General features: G+C 43.3%; 1 pseudogene; it reads left to right on the forward strand.

The window, feature by feature from the left end:
- The first annotated feature begins 13,432 nt into the window (after positions 1 to 13,432).
- Positions 13,433 to 14,799, forward strand: LOC107526449 (solute carrier family 38 member 6 pseudogene; annotated as a pseudogene).
- The last annotated feature ends 1,451 nt before the right edge of the window (positions 14,800 to 16,250 follow it).

Raw genomic sequence — 16,250 nt, forward strand, 5'->3', positions numbered from 1 at the left:
CCCAACACAACCCTCACTGCTCTCCAGTCCATTTTCCACACTGCAACCAGAGACATTTCAAACAAACAAGGCCGATCATCTCATTAATCTGCCTAAAGTCCTTCAGTGACCTCCCATGGCCTTAGGAAAATGTTCCAATCCTTTAGTATGGCTTGCAGAGTCCCTCTCATTCTCTCTCATGCGTGTGGCTCTCTTCTCCCAGGGTCTTCTCACCCTTCCTGTGTGCTCAGCTGCTTGTCTTGCTGGCAAGGCACAGGCTCCACACCTGGCCATGAGGCTCTGCTTGTTTTGGTATCCCTTTGACTGGGGCAGAGTGATCCTAGGAGGCAGGCTCTGGGTTCAGGTCGTGATTCTATCACTTCCTTGAGTAGGTTACTTAACTTCTCTTAAGCTATGTGAGCATCTGGAAAATGGGGACCACAGTGTACTTACCTCACAGGTGTCACAAGACGTGTGACATGCCCACTGTGCATCTTCACTAATGCTGTGACTTTTATTGTGACTCTCATGCTTCTGGTCTCAGTTTAATGAAGCTCTCAGGGAGGTCTGCTTTGAGATGCCTTCTGTTTTCATGGCTCCCAAATTTCCCCTCCATGCACACATTCCCCTTTACCGTAATCCTTAGAGGCTTACTGCTGGTGTGTGGTAGCCGTAATTGTCTGCTGGTGTGTGAGCACCACAAGTGTGGAGACCAACGACATCCTCAGTGTTCCATGCAGTGCTCAGCACATGGTGGGGCTCAGTATGAAAGGTGTAAATGTGGCATGCATGCGATAGATGCGGAACTTAGTTAATCTGACTTGACCCTGGAAAGAACTTTCTGACCTTGGGAATCTTGGGGCCTCGGCACAGCTGAGCAGGACAGCACCACATCTGGAAACGCGTTCTGTAGATTGGAAGAGATTTACAAATGTTTTTCTTTATTGTTTTTTTAAAAATGCTTGTTTTCCATCCATGTTTCTAACTTAGAGACTATTAGGAGATGTGTCATTTGTCTGAATGGTGGAACCACCCCTGTGGCTGGGTGCAGGGGAGTTTAGAGGTAGCTGGCAGAGCATGCACACCCCTCAGTCCGCAGTGTCACTCTGCCTTGGGAAGGTACCTTTTAAGAGACAGTGGTATTTATTCATCTGTGTCCCCCGAGCAGACCTATCACAGGACCAGCCAGCGCTCCTCCCTTGAGGATGTTGCTCGGACCCGAGGTTGGTGGGCCAGTGTTTGAGGTGCGTGTGACATGAGCTCAGCCAGCGATTTGGCTCCTTTAAGAGCACAGACAAGCTCCGGGAGTCCTGGGGCTCCCGCCCCTCCACAGCCAGCAGCAGAGCCCAGCTGTCGGCAGCCCCCACGGGACCTCACTGTGTTTACACGAATGGTCATATGGTAACCTCCCCCAGCTCACGGGCAGGCGGCAGTTACCTCATCTGCAGTCCAATGACCTCATCCACGTAAAATGTGGCAAGTGCGAGACAGGAGCCGAACCGGCCCAGCCTCGCTCAGAGCCCCGAGAAGCTGTCCTCCACGTGGGCCCAGGGAATGAGCCAGAGCGCTGTCCACTTAGTAATTGCTCCCAGCCAGGAGCCCATTCGAACGTCAAGTGCATGTGTCTTCCAGGGGCTGGAGCTGGGAGGTGCCTGTGCAGAAACGTGACTGCCCACACCTGGGGCTTGCGGATCTCAGGGGATTTGTGTGTTCCCCCATCCCCCAAGAAGTACCACTGACCCCAGGCTAAGCAGAGCCACTATCCTCCCAGCACCCCACCCCCCCAGCCACTTAGGCACTTTGAAGATGTGGACACATAAACAGGAAGAGAAATGCACCACAAAAGCAGAGAAAGATGCATAGTCTCTTAACTGGGGGAGTGAAAACATCATTAGATATTGTTGTGTTTTTTTAATTATTGTTTAGCACTTTCTTCAAATTATATTTGCTCTCTCCCTCCAAAAAAATATTGCATGTGAAGGCTAGGAATATAAAATAAATTACCGTTGCCATAGGCTGCTGGGTTTATTAGCCCCTTTCAAGCTCTTCACGATGTAAAGGACAGGCTGACCTCGAGTGATCTCCTCCTCGCCTCTCTCGGTAACAGGAGCTCTGCTGTTTGTGCATTTAACAGCTTAACCCTTTGAGATACTCCAGGCCTCTATATTCTTTCTGGGATCCCTTTCGGGAGGGTGTCAGACTTTGGGATGACATTTTAAATTTTGAGGCAGTTGATTTGTGTTATCCATATCATGTGAATATTTAAAAAAATAAAACAAAGACAGAAAAATCAGCCTAGGAAATAAAAATGGAAGAAACAACACAAAAGTTAAATAGCGTCAGAAGTCAAGAATTTATTTGGGTAAGGTCTGTACAATGAAGATCTTGTGTGAGTGTGTGTGTGTGTATTGGGGGGGGAATCGTTTTAATGATCAAATGTTAATAAACACACAGAGTTATCCCCTGACTACATGAATACATGGAGATCAATTAGCACTATAGGACCCATTGCTCTTCTCCTTTAAATGCCTGACAAAACTAGTTATTTAAGGTGGGATCTAAGTCTTCCAGGGAGGGAGGCAAATTCTTGGCTCTAATGAGCCAAGGAGCAGAGGTCGTTATTTCGATGGGGTGTTTGCTGTTTACTCCCAGTCGTGCACTTGACAGATTCTTTCTTATTAGCAAGCTCGGAGCAGCACTGGAGAGTGTTCAAATCATTTCCCCCCAAATCTGGGCTCCGGGACACGCCTCCTGCACGCAGATGAATGCTCCGTGAGCAAATTGCCTCCCCAGCCTGCCCAGAGTCACCTAGGCTGCTGGCAAGCGGTTATTCAGGGCAAGGTAAGCACTACGCAGAACCAGAGGCTGTATATTTAAACAGTTCCGGGCCTGTGTGTGCCTCGGCCTCCTGCTGCACAGTCCGGAGCAAGATGGTGTAATCTGTGCACTTTACATATCAATGGCAGAGGAGGCTGTTTCCAGATGGCTGTACCTATTTCAAAGCCACCTTTTTATGCAGAAGGAAGACTGTGACCTCCCTCCAAGTAAATGCATTTTGTAAGCCCTGGGAATGAATGCTTAAAAAATGGTCCAGGGCTATATTTCATGTCCAGTCCAATGTGTTGTGTGTGTACAGCTGTTTGGGGCTGGCATGTGGTAGCATATTAAAAGGAAGATTACCATTTCCCATTTTTCCCCCTTCTGAAGGCTTGATCTGCATATATGAAACTTGTGAAAAAAATAGGCATAATGAGACAAGGAAGCTGGGTCTCAAGGCACTAGTCGGTGCACATCTGGAGTTTGTAGCATTCTGGAGATAGTTACTTATTCCCAGGAGCCGCTGCCGGGGTGGGAATGGCAGCCCGGTATCCATGGTGAGCTTCCCTATCGCACGGAGCCAGGTGTGCGCGCGTGTTGTTTCTTGGAAAGGCTGTCCTCTGAGGGGGTGGGGAGGGGAGAGGACAAGAGAGGAGAGGAGGGAAAAAACAGAAGGGAGGTAATTAGACGCCACCTTGCCCAGAGGAGCCAGCTCAGGCATCTGAAATCAGAAGTGGGTATTGGATGGGCGCTGGTGGAGTCAGATGGTGTGCGCAGAGGTGTCTGCCAGCTCCAGGCTTGTTTCTATGGGGACAAGACCAGGGAAGGGAGGCCCTGAGGTCAGAAGGGACACAGATAACAACACCTAGCAGGATGGACCTGGGAAGGTCCTTGCTACTCGCCTCCTATGTAGTGTGATATTGGTTTTGAACGGACAACCTGAATTCATGCTGTTTTTCCCCTGGTTGAGGTATTGGAGGTGTTTCAAACCTTGTAGGCTGTTATTTAGAAAAAGGCTTCATGGGGTAGCATTTTGACTGGATAGCTGGCTGGCTGATCTTTATATTCCCATTTAATGGATGGGAAAACGAGGGGCTACGCACTGCATGGATCTGCCTTACTGTGAAGGGGAAACCAGAAGTTTTCCCAGGAAGAGAGTTCATTTTAGTTTCATAGATTCATGGCAGTCATGGATTTTTTTTTTTTTTTTTTTTTAGCTGTAAGATTGTGAGGTTCCAGATGCTCTGTGTAAAACAATGCCCCACAGGGGAGAGTCAGGGAGGGAAGTGTGAGGTCCAGCTTGAGGCCACCCTAAAAAGGGCTATAAACAGCAGCTGCTTCTATTGTGTGTGCCAAGTGCCGCCTGTTAGCTAGGTCTCCCAACTCCTTGTTTCTTTCTCTTAAACCAGATGTGACCAACAGGAGTTTGTCAATTCCTAGGTGGACCCCAGATGGTGGGAATCAGGGAAAGGAAGCCAAGGGGCACGTGGGGGGCCTGGGGGTCCAGGTGGGGAGGGTTCGCTGCCCTTTCTCGGGTGCTGGGTCTTCCTCTGTCTCCATATCTGATCTGCTGTCCCGCCCGCCACCCAGCTCTTGAGATTCAGCAGCCGAGGCATAGTGGGAAAAGGGTGCTTGACATGCATATCTGATCTTCAAGCTCAAGTGCGGGCGCGTGGAGGGCACAGGACACACCTGAGGAGGAGAGATGATGGCAGGGTGTGCTCAGAGGAGCCACGGTTAGGGACCCCCCCCCCCCAGATGGAGGGTAGGAAGAGGGTAAACAAAAGAACTCCATGCTGCTGGGACCCTGGGTGATGAAACATGAGGGCAAGGGCAGGAAAAGACAGAGGCATTTCGCTCAGCTGCACCTGGCAAAGGGCTTCATCAATTCCTGGTTGGTAGGGAACAGACGTCAACCTCAGAGCCATATTATTTCTAGTTAGCTCTGTGTGTGTGTGTGTGTGTGTGTGTGTGTGTGTGTGTGTGTGCGTGCATGCGCGCACGCCGTTTAAGAAACTGTGGATTCAGGTATTCTTAATCAATGCTTTCCTATTTCTCTTTCCCTCTTTTTGTTTTCCCAAGTTAGGGAACCTTTGAGATGGGAATGGAAAGGGCCGTCTGAAATAAGTCATAGTCTCACTAGTGCAGCCCGGAGTCAGAGCACAGACTGAGAAGTGGGGTAAGCAGGAGTAAACAGCTTATCCCTGTTCCTGCAGTAACCGGGTGTGGCCCAGGGCCATGAACCCCAAAGCAACAGCCTCTGTCTTTCTGTTCTCTGCTTGACATGGAGCTGATGAGAACCATTGTAAGACTTACCTCCTGAGGGCTTCAACTTTGCTCCCAAAGCTTTTTCTATCACTGTATTCGGCAGGTATTTCCGAATTACACAGCAGAGAATTCTCATCTATAGCTGATAGAAGTGAGGTGGGCGTAGCCATACCGGAAATCATTCAAAATACTTAGCCAAATTATATATTTCCAAGACACAGCAATCCCGACATATTCCAGAGAAATTCTTGCATATGTCCACATGGAAACAAACGTGTAAGGATGTTCTTTGTAACATTATTTTGGGTCCCAGAGAGTTGGGTGTCTGTCATTTGGGGAATGGATCAATGAATGTGATAAGAACATATGCCCTCATTCTGTACATGCCTTTGACTCATAGTATGTCTGGATACATAAGCCCATTATGGAGATAATTGTTCAAAATTTGGGAGGCATTGTACCATTGTGTTTTAGCTCCCTAAATGGTACAATGTGTTTTGATTTCTTACCATTTGTACATGATCTCTCCCTTTCCATCTCCCTCTCCCTCTTCCTCTCTTTCTCTCCCTGGAAAATCTTTTTTGTCTCAACAGTGTTATGAAATTTCATAACAATGTGAGTTGGTGCAGGCCATTCCTTTCAATTCTGGGAAATTACCTTAAATTACTTTTTTGGTGATTTCCTCCTCTGTTCTTTCCCTTTGGGACTCTATGATTTGGATGAGACAAATCGTTGTTGGGCTGTACTGGTCCTCTAATGTCCTCTAATTTTCTCTTTTATTTTCTATCTCTGTCTTTTGTTCTCCTTTCTAATGTTTCCTTAACTCATCGTCCAGGCCTTCTGCTGAGTTATTCACTAATACTATCATATATTTATTTTCCAAAAGCTCTTTTTTGTTCTTTGACTACTTTTCTTTTTAATAGCATCCTGTTCTTGTTTCATGGGTACAAGATCTTTCTTATATTTCTTTCTCCAAGAATAATAAGGATTGTTTTGCTTTCTAGTTTCCTTTTCCCTCACAGTCTCCTCTATATCCCCCTCTGTCCTGTGTTTGGTCTCTCTCTTTCATGTTAACAGCTTCCTCAGACGACTAGCAATGCTGGATTGTTTGCACATGTTTAGGAAGGAGGAGTAGAAGCTGGGGTGGAGGCTGTGTGCTTGTGTGTGCGAGGGGGGTGTCCTACTAAAGGGAGCTTCTCTGTAGGGCGGCTGCAGGGAACTCCCGAGTGAGTTGCTTTAGGTCTTTCCCCTAGAGCTGGTCAGAAATCCCAGAGGAGCATCTGTATGTCTCTTGCCTGTAGGGTAATATCCTGGCTGCCAGCATTTTGGGAGCTGAGTTGGGGAAGAGGGCTTGGGATCGCAACATTTAGCAAGTATATACTCACCAAACCCACCTGTTTCTGTGAGGCTCCCAGGCTGCTGTGGGTGCCTCTGCCTGCTATCTATTTCTGTTTAACAAACTAGCCCCAAAACTTTGTGTCTTGGAATAACTGTTGTATTTTGCTCGTGATATTTATGGTCAGGAACTTGGTAGCTCAGCTGGCTGGTTTATCTTTGATCACGTGACCATGACCTCTTGCCCTCTCGCCACGGTAGTGGTTTTGATGCCACTGTAATTAACCTCCTTATTAATAACAGGAAAAGATCAAAGGGAAGGCCAAATGTTACAGGCATGTCATTTGGGCAGCTTCACCAGGAAGCTAAAGCTCCCAAGGGAGCCACTGGTCTATTCCCTGTGGATCGCTGTGGGAAGGGACTGGACAGGGAGCAGAGTAGATACATGCCCAGGGAAGCTGGGGTGGCGTCGGGAAGGCACTTGTCTGTCTGTCAGGACTTGGAGCAGGTCATTGGCCAGAATGGGTGTGGCCGCTGCAAGAGCTCAAAGATTTGGAATATTTAGTTCTCTAAACAAAGGAACTTGCTCTCTGCGCCCTTGCGCTCTTGGGCCCTTGTGTGCTCTCTTGGTTCCCCTTGTGCTCCTGGGACTCTTGTTGCTCGGGGGGTGCTTCCTGCATTCAGCCACACGGCCGCCCCCCATGATGGACTGGAGGCTGCAACTCGTCTGATGCTGTTCTGGACCCTGCTCCAACCTGAAAACAGAACTGGACACTGGCTTGGCTTCTGGCGCTACTGAAACCTGAGCTACGCTGCTTCCATAACTGGACTAGGGGAAGTGGGACTTTGGAAACAGGGATGCAATTCCATGCAAATAAAAATCACATCCTCATGTACAAGTCTCAGAAAATTCTTTTTCTTGAGATATCATAAGGACCCCACCCGCAGCAACCAGTGGGGAAGAGGACACCCCAATTTCTCCAATAAGTGTCTCAGGGTTTTCCCATCTTCTACGTGGCTGCTGACTTCCAGTGGGCAGGAAGAAAAAGCTGCCAGGCCAGCTATGACCAGAGTGGACACAGTGTCACTTCCAGCATATTCTGTTGGTTACAGGAGTCACAAAGTCTCCCCAGCCCCAGCCCAGATTCAGGATGTGAAGAAATAGCCTCCTTCTCTGAACCGAGGGGGAAAGTCACACTGCATATGAGCCAGAAGACTTGCCATCTTTGGAAATTCTAATCTGCCACACTGCCCACACTAAATGTGATTTTTATTTTTATTTTTAAAATATGTCTTTATTGATTTCAGAGAGAGGAAGGGAGAGGAAGAGAGAGAAGAGAAACATCAATGATGAGAGAGTCATTGATCGGCTGCCTCCTGCATGACCCCTACTGGGGACAGAACCCACAACCCAGGTTTGTGCCCTGACAGGGAATTGAAGCACGAGCTCTGGATCCTAGGTCGATGCTCAACTGCTGAGCCACGCAGGCTGGGCTAAAGATGGTTTTTCAAAAATTCTAGTGAGTATGATTTTCACCCATAGCAGTATTTATTGTTTGCTCTTTATAGCAACGGCCTTGCAATATTGGTGAAAATCCAAATTAAAGCTTGTCTTAAACTTATTCCCTGCTCTTTGGAATAAGTTTATTTTATAGATAAACATTTGTTCTGCATATTCAAACATGTTTTTTTTTGTGTGTGTGTACCAAAACTTTTCATATGTTCTATGAATCATACGACTTAATTTTGTTTCCATTTGCTTTTCCCTTCAGAGGAGACCTATATTGGCCCAGCTTGGAAACTTGAGATGGTTTTGTCAGCAAGTGTATTGGTTCCTGTGGTCTTAGTCCCAAAGGGGAAATTTTAAGTTTTTATATATTTGCTAGCTTTAGTTCCCTTGCTTAGGGAATCTTGCCTGCCAGGGGAAGTTGGTAGCAAATTACTGGGAAGGCATTTTTGTCTCAGGAATTCACTACTTTTTCAGATAGTTCTTTTGAAGCCTCTTGTGGTGGAGGTGCTGATGGGCTTCCCCAAATCTCTCCAGGGTGGCCAGCCTGTTTGTGGGGACTGGTGCAGTTCCCAGGCTGCTCTCCTTTGCCCCCCACCAACTACCCCGCAGTCCCATTCTCTCCCCTGCACGTTTGAGAATTTCCCAGGTCTATGGCGGGTATTTCACCCATGTACTTCACACATGGTGTTTCTTTGTCAGGGCTGACTCATTCTTGTTAGTACTTTGACCCATCTGCTTTCACTGGCACCAAATCGAGCCTACTTCCTCAAAGTTTCTAGCCCACTGATACAATTCTTCCTTGGTTTACACTAATACTATAGACTTCTCTTCCTGCTGAATATAATTCTATGATCCTTTTAGTGGGATTTGGGAAGTGAGGAACATTAAACATGTCAGCACAAATTGTCACCTGTAAGTCTCATTGGTTACTTTGTCCTTGGTTTTCATCAAGCAGGTTTAATGAGATGTGCTCCAAAGATTAGATTAATCTTGAGTGAATATTTTCTCTTCTATGGCTAATAAAAGGTGCAAACATGATCTATAGCAGTGGTTTTCAATCCTGGATGCACATTAGGATCACCTGGGGGGCTCAGACAAAATGCTGATGTCTGGACCACCCCTCCCCCGCAGAAGCTACGATTTGATTGACTTGGGATGGGGGCAAGTCATCGGTTTTCATAAAAGTTCCTGGGCAGTTTCGGTACTCAGAGTGCTGAGAACCATGGATCTCAGAGTAATGGGAGCAGGTCCTAAGCCTGTGAGCACCTTTGAAATGGGGAAAAAAGAAGAAGAGGAAACAGCAGTAATAGAAAGGAACACACTATAAGTTAAGGGAAAAGCATGGGATTTAGTGCCTGTGTCTGATTCCCAGCTTCACAACTGAATGTCTGCATAAACAATATTACCTCTTTGGGGCCCCATCTCACTCTCTGTAAAGCAGCAATAATGATATCTATCTTGTAGCATTGATGAAAGACAAAACTGCATGTCTGTGAAAGCAAATGCTTGTTATTATTTTTTTTAAAATGAAATAGAGAAAATGTAGTGTTAGAAAAGGGAGGCGAAGAACATTAAAGAAAATAAAAATTCATAAGATTGAGAACAATGGTATCCCTTTTGTTGGCTGCCTGACCTTGGCATGAATCTAACTCAATTATTTTTTAATGGTGAGAAACTGCAGGGGATGTTCCAGGAAGGAAGTCTAATGGCAACAAAATTTGGGTCCCAGATCTTTGGATGCTTTCTTAGCCTTAGCAGCACTCACAGTTCCAGTGATGAGCTCACAGATTCTACCTTCATTAAATTGTTATCCATGTTTCCTGCTCATTTTCCCAAAAGACCACCTGCAGTGTAAACTCAGGTTTGATGGGCAGGTGGAAAAGCCCTGAAGAAGTTTTACAATCCTTTTAATAAAGTTTGTGCAAAGACCTGATATCTAACCAGAGGCAAAGGAGTCTCTATCATGAGATACCCATTAACTTCTCCACTTTGTCTTCTAAAGTTGATGCCATAAATAACACATTCATAGGTTTAATTAATATGTGCTCAGTACTATTCAATTTTGTGAAAACAAACAAACAAACACAAACACACACACACAGATCCTTCTTCTTTCCCTTCCCCTCTGTAGTGAGTTGAAGAATGTACTCCCCGAAATATATGTCTAAATCCTAACCTTTGTGGGCATTTTCTCTGACATCAACCAAACTGGGCGTCCACCAATTAAGCTCAGTTCTTACACCAATTAACCAGATTAAGTGCAGACCCCACAGGTTAAGGGCTTAGTCCCACAAGACTGCTCCCACTTCACATGCCAGTTGCAAAACTCAGGCCACCCATATTTCTGACTGATCATGTATAAATTGAGGGCCTCCACGACCCACTCCTCAGGTTTGTTAATTGGCTAGAATGTTTCATAGAATGCAGGAAAAACAGTTTACTTGTGTATACTGGTTTGGAGGGGTGGGCAAAAGCAGGTTTATAGTTGTTCATATGGAAAACAATACAATAATTAATAAGTTATAATACAAGAATAAACTCTGTGCTTTGTGTACTCACAACTATAAACCTACTTTTGCCTAACTCTGTATTATAAATACAATTCTAAAATAGCCAGATGGACGAGATGCACAGGGCAATGTATGGGGCAGCAATGCAGAACTTTCATACCCTCTCTGGGAGCATTACCTTCCCAGCACCTTGATGTGTTCACCAACCTGGAAGTTCTCTTTAATTCTTTGTTTCAGAGTTTTATAAAGATCAATCTCCAGCCCTCCTATCCTCCCCTTACCAGAAGTTGGTGAGTGGGCTGAAAGTTCTAACCCTCTAATCACTAGGGCTTTCTGGTTACCAGCCCTATCCTGAGGTTATCAAGGGGCACTGTCATTAGCTTACAAATTCCAGTGTGATTGAAAGGGGCTCATTATGAATAATAAAAGATACTCCTATCACTCAGGAAATCCCCAGGGTTTTAGAAACTACCAGGAACTGTGGGTAAGAAACAAATACATTTTTGTATCATACCACACCTTGATATCTGTGAATGTGACTTCATTTGGAAATAGGGTTTTGCAGATGGAATTAAGTTAAAGATCTTGATGATGAGATTATTCTGGATTTAGGATAGGCCCTAAGTGCAATGACTGATATCTTTATCAGAGACTGGAATAAAGAGATGACACATGGACAGACAAGAAAGAAGGCAAAGTGGAGATAGAAGCAGAGACAGAACTTACGCTACCATGACAAGACATGCCCAGAGCCAACAGAGCCTAGAAGAGGCAAGGATGGACTCAGAGCTTCTGGAGGAAGCATCCCCCTACCAACACTTTGATTTTGGACTTCTGGTCTCCAGAACTGTGAGAGAATACATTTTTGTTCTTTTAAGTCATTCAGTTTGTGGTAATTGATTTTGAGAATGCCAGGAAGCTAATACCCCCTTCCCCATACCCTCTTCCTCCTTCTCCTTCCTCCTCTTTTAGCCTGTTTAAATTTAAGGAATTATTCATTCTCAAGAGAGATCTATTTATGCTGGAGCAATGAACACATATGCCAACAGAAGATAAATGATAGCAAGTTAAATGATGAAACAGGACCACAAGATGGGGAGTGACCAGGCAGCCAGGTACTAGGTGAAGAGAGCATACAATAAATATGGGGGCACAGGGGCTTTTTTGCCCTCAGAGTCCATGCTTCCTTTGATCAAACATTCCTGGATCTTGAGAACTAGTTTCCTCTCTTTATGCTCTGGAAGATGTATCTCATTAGCAACATCTCTTTGGTATCTCATTTCTGATCCTCCTCCTGCTAGAATCTTCTAGGTCTTTTTTTTTTTCCAGATTATGTTTCCAGCCTGTTTTAGACTTTGCCTACCTCTGAAAGGGAATTTTAGAATATATGTGACTTAAAGATGGCAGGCAAAAATCACTGGGTTATTTAGTTTCTCATGGGAGACCACGATGAAGTCAAGACCTACACTGATGAAATGTTTTTTCAGGTTTGGGAAAAATATCTGCTTTGAACTTTGAATTAATAATTATTTTCTCTGTCTTGTTTCTAAATTAAAATTAATCAATACTGGGTGATGTCACAGGAAGATGGCAGAGTAGGAAGCTCCAGGAATCTGCCCCTCCACCAAGACAATGATTGAGATGACAAGACTGTCAGCCTATTTATTGGCTGACATAGTTTCTGAAACAAATTAAAGAGACAGGAATTAATATCTTTTATTCTCCCTCTCAGCTCTTTTGGGAGGCAGACATTTAAGGAAATCTCTGTTATGTTATTGGCTGACTGCAGAAATAACAGAACCAAAACATCAAGGACTACACAAAACGAGGAATACACACATTGCAAAAATAGTTTGGAAAAGTTACAAATGGTTGGATTTAGCTTTCAAGCAAGATAAGCAATCTTTGGTTTATAGAGTTGCCAAGACAATATTTTAAATGTCTAGTTCTCAACAACAACAACACCAAAAAATATACAAAGAAAGAAAGAAAGAAAGAAAGAAAGAAAGAAAGAAAAGAAAGAAAGAAAGAAAGAAAGAAAGAAAGAAAGAAAGAAAGAAAGAAAGAAAGAAAGAAAGAAAGAAAGAAAGAAAGAAATATGGCCCTTTCACAGAAAAAAAATTGACAGAACTCATCCCTGAGGAATTCCAGACATTGGAATTATTAGTCAAAAATATTAAATCTGCTGTCTTAAATATGTTCAGTGAGCTAAAAGAAGCTATGGGGAAAAACCAAAGAAAATCAAGAAACAATGTATGAACAAAATGAGAATATCTATAAAGTGATAGAAATTATATAAAGGAATCAAAGAGAAATTCTGGAAGTGAAAAGTATAACTGAGATGAAAAACTCACTATAGGGTTTAGACAGCAGGTTTGGCCAGGCAAAAGAAAAGATCAATAAACTTGAAATAAGACAACTGAAATTATTCAATCTGAGGAGCAGAAAGAAATAAGAATGAAGGAAAATGAACAGAGCATGAAGGATGTGTGAGCTATCATTAAATATACTAACTTACATAGTATGAGTCCTAGTAGAAGAGAGAGAGAAAGGGGAAGAAAAATATTGAATAAATAATGGCTAAAATCTCCCCAAATCTGAAGAAATGCATGAATATACATGTCCAAGAAGCTCAATGACCTCCATAAACAATAAACTCAAAGAGATCTACACCAAGACACCCGGTAGTCAGATTGTTGAAACCCACAGGCAAACAGAATTTTGAAAGCAGCCAGAGAGAAATGACTCATCATGTTCAAGGGATCTTCAATAAAATTAACCAATTTCTCCACTGAAATCATAGAGGCCAGAAGGCACTGGGATGCCATAAAGTCCTGAAGGAAAAGAAAACCAACTATCGATCAAGAATTTAATATGACTTCCCTGCCCTGGTGAGGCATGGGAACCAGAAGAAGGCCGGGCCCACAGCTCTGCCTCTGGCATGACTAACCCACAACAGGAGGGCAGGGGTAATAGCTTGTACATGGGCCTGGTAGGTGGCTAGTGAGCAGCCATGAAGGTGCTCTGGGGGATCATCAACATCCAGCAGGGCTGGTACATCTCTTCCCAGAAGCCCCAGGTGGTGGAGGTGGAAGAGTTGAGCTTGTTCTAAGCAACACATTTCACAGCTGGGGATCCCCAGATGTTCCCTTTGGTTTCTCAGTGTTTAATTTGGTGAACGCCATCATGGGAAAGGCCATCCTTGGCTTAGCTTATGTTAAGGCTCATAGTGGTACCCTTGGATGTAGTTTCTTGCTGCTGGTAATTGCCGTCCTGGCTTCTTTTTTAGTTCATCTCTGGCTTAGTATGTGTACTCAGACAACTGTGACACCTTATGAAGATCTTGGACTCTTTGCATTTGGATTACCGGGAGAGGTGGTGGTGGAAGGCATCATAACAATTCAGAATATTAGAGCTATGTCATCCTACCTTTTAATTATTAAAACGGAGCTTCCTATTGCTATTTCAGAATTTTTGTTGGAGACAATAGTGGATCTTGGTATCTTGATGGACAAACACAGCTAATAATCATTTGTGTTTTCATTGTGTTCTCTCTTGCACTTCTTCCTAAAATAGGCTTTCTTGGTTACACAAGTAGTTTATCATTTTTCTTTACTGTGTTCTTTTCTCCTGTGATAATAATTTAAAAATGGTCCATCCTTTGTCCTCTGACATTAAATTGTATAGAGCAATACTTCCAGATTTCAAATGCTACAGATGATTGTAAAGCAAAGCCCTTTCATTTCTCCCAAGAGAGTGCTTATGCCATACCAACCATGGCTTTTTCATTTCTCTGCCATACCTCAATACTGCCCATATACTGTGAACTTAAAAGCCCTTCAAAGAAAAGAATGCAGAATGTAACCAATACAGCAACTGCTTTACTTTTTCTCATATATTTTTATATCGGCACTCTTAAGGTACTTCATTTTTTATGGCAAAGTGGCATCTAATATACTACAAGATTAAAGTAAATACTTGCCACATGATGTTGTTGTTGCGACTTGAAGTTATACATACTGTTTGCTGTGCTTCTGACAGTCCGTTTAATCCACCCCCCTGCAAAAAAGCTATAAAGATGATATTTTTATCCACTTTTCCATTCTCACGGAGTCACCATTTTTTGGATTACGCCAGCACTCAATAGTATCTTTGTTTCACTTGCAATATATGTTCCTGACATTAGGAATCTGTTTGGTGTCGTTGGTTCCAGCGCATCAACATGTTTGATTTTTTTGTATTCCCAGGACTATTTTATCTTAAATTTAGCAGAGAGGATTTTCTCTCATGGAAAAAGTTTGGGGCTTTTGTTTTGCTCATCTTTGGAATTTGGTTGGGAATCTTAGTTTAGCACTCATTTTTAATTAGATTAATAAATAAAAGATCTATTTTCCCATTTCTTATGAAGAATAATTTACCTCCATATGCAAAAAGAAATAATTTATGGAAAGCACCTTGGAGGAACCCTCTTTACATGGGTTAATGTTTTTGTAAACATTATTAACAGAAAAGTGGAACAAAACCAGAGTGGGTAAGGGGAAGTGGACTCTTCACAGTTTTAATCAAAATAAGAAAAAAAAGAATTTTATATCTAATAAAATAATCTTTCCAGAATGGAGGAGAAATTAAGACATTTCCAGACAAATAGTAGCTGAGGGAGATCATTACTAGTACTCCTGCTCTACAATAAATGTTAAAGGGAGTCTTTCAGGCTGAAATGAAAAGACAGTAGACTATAGATGGAAGCCATAAGAAAAAAATATAGAACACTGGTAAAGGTAACTACATAGGTAAATATAAAATCTGGTATTATTTCACTTTTGTTATGGTCTGTAATTTCTCTTTTTTCTTACATGATTTAATAGGCAAATTCATAAAACAATGATTGTAAGCCTATATTAATGGACATAGGATCTATAAAGATGTGATCTGTAACAATAACAATACAGGGTGGGGAAAAAGTAGGTTTACATTTGTTCTTATGGAAAATAACACAATAATAAACAAATAATAATACAATAAACAGTGTTTCACATACTCATAACAGTAAACCTACTTTTGCCCTACCCTGTATAAAGAGGGAGAGGTGGAGATGCACAGGAGCAGGGTGTTTGTACACTATTGAAACTAAATTGGTATTTTTCAAACTAGGTTATTATAAGTTTAATTGTTTAGTTGTAATCCCCAAGGGACCACTAAGGCAATAACTTAAAAAACACATGAAGGCAAGAAGAGGGACTCAGAATGGTACACTACAAAATCAAGCACTGCCAAAACACTCTACAGCTTTTCAGAGTGCCTGTAATAGTTTTTATTTAGGGGCTCTCACAGCCCCACCTGTGTGAGAGGAGTCAGTAACATACAGACTTTGACAGCTTGGAGCACTTAGCTGTGAGCCAGTTTTCCCAGGCCAAGTGAAAATGCTGGGTTAGAGACAGAGCATGCAGAATGAAGAAAGCATGGACTAGAAGACAGTCGAAGTGAGTTCCAGCTGCCTGGTTCTTTGCTCTTAACCAGCCATGTAACCTTGGACAGCTCTGTTTTCTTCTCTGTAAAGTGAGGACGTTGAACTAGATAATTTCAAAGGTCTTTCCAGCCTGATGATGGGCTCACAGTCCCGCTGGATAGGGCACAACCTCTGCAGTGAGGAGCATGAATAATGGGGATCTCTTTCTACTCATTTCCAGTGCAGATGTGCACTCTCTGAGGCTAATATTAAAAGGGACGAAATTATCATATGGCTGGAAGAGACCTTGCAAAATGACTTAGTGAAGAGCAAGGACATCTGCAGCAGTGCTGACCTTCTGTCAGGGTAGAGTTTCAGAGTTATC

This window comes from Miniopterus natalensis, chromosome 16 (assembly GCF_054644295.1).
Source record: "Miniopterus natalensis isolate mMinNat1 chromosome 16, mMinNat1.hap1, whole genome shotgun sequence".
Classification (NCBI taxonomy): Eukaryota; Metazoa; Chordata; class Mammalia; order Chiroptera; family Miniopteridae; genus Miniopterus; species Miniopterus natalensis.